At 40.9% G+C, this 1168-nt stretch overlaps 1 protein-coding gene across 1 annotated transcript in view; it reads left to right on the top strand.

The window, feature by feature from the left end:
* Positions 1–1039: 1039 nt before the first annotated feature.
* The window catches only part of ZMYND11 (zinc finger, MYND-type containing 11), a 76446-nt gene continuing 76317 nt past the window's right edge, over positions 1040–1168 (top strand). The window contains exon 1 of the mRNA XM_010836420.1: positions 1040–1058. The gene's annotated coding sequence lies outside the window, so the exon portion shown is untranslated. The remainder of the gene's footprint in view (positions 1059–1168) is intronic.

Raw genomic sequence — 1168 nt, 5'->3', positions numbered from 1 at the left:
GTATAACATAAGTTGCATGGAAATAATCCTTTGAGTCTTCTGGGCCTCTCCCCAGCTCCCAATCCCAAACTAGTTGTCTGCAACCATCTCCCCTGCCTATTATTTATTCAGCTGGGAGGAAAATAAGGTAAATAAAACTGTTCTGAAGGGAAAATAGGGCCAAGGGTTAAATTCTAGGCAAAACCACAGAAGAATAAGAGATAATATCTAGGTACAAAAATAAAAATGATGGCTAAAAATTTAACGGGAGAAAAATGTGCAGTTAGGGTTAGTGATCTCTCTCCTAAAGTGTAAGTTTCCTTTTACACATATGTGATGTCTTACTTGAGTGGCCTCTGTGAAATATGTGTGGACATGCAGTCCTCTATTTTATAGATGACTTTCAAAGAAAGATGATTTACTCAAAGCTATTCACCTTTAGAATTCCTGGTCCCACATTCAAAAGCATGGCTTGATTTTTTTCTGACATCTTTAACCCCTCTGCTCGATTTTATTGGCATATATTTATCCGTACAATTAAAATCAGTTAAAATTATTTTGTAATGTCCCTTGAGAGAACGAAAAACTCTCTGGAATGTATCAGAACCAGGGCCTATGAAAGGCCATGTCTCTTAGAACTCCCTTTCGAAATTCTAACTTAGCCCTAGAGACCAGCTATGAAAGATTGATGAACTGGATTAGACTCCAGCATATCTTGGACAAGAGTCTTCCAGCAATTTTCAGGTATGCATGTCCAAAGAGAATCAGAGTTAGGAAGTTTTGGTTGGTAGGTCTTCCTTCCAAACTCTTATGGACAAAGATCATTAGAGAAAATACTGTGAAATCTATAAAAGTCTCCTTATCACTGAGACTTTCTTAACCCACATATTGGGTCTCCTCAGGTTGGTTCTAGAATTACAAACTAAGAAAGATAACCTCCTTCTCCTTACACAAACTGGTAGTGTTTTTGCAGAAACGATAATGCTTGCTCCCGTCCTTTCTTAAGACCTGTTTGTGTACACACGGAATGAAGAATTCAGCATGTTCCTGCAATACGTTTCGTTAACAGAATCCAAAGGGTATTAACGTCCTTTTGCGGATCTCGCCGATTCAGGCCTCGCTGCTTTTCCAACCCTGTGCCCTCCGGGCCGCACAGAGCCGGCGCCTGCAGCGCCCGCGGCCGCGGCCC

The sequence above is a fragment of the Bison bison genome, unplaced genomic scaffold (genome assembly GCF_000754665.1).
Source record: "Bison bison bison isolate TAMUID 2011002044 unplaced genomic scaffold, Bison_UMD1.0 scf7180017864063, whole genome shotgun sequence".
Classification (NCBI taxonomy): Eukaryota; Metazoa; Chordata; class Mammalia; order Artiodactyla; family Bovidae; genus Bison; species Bison bison.
The sequence above is the reverse complement of the archived record's forward strand: the minus strand, read 5'-3'. Positions and strand labels throughout refer to the sequence as shown.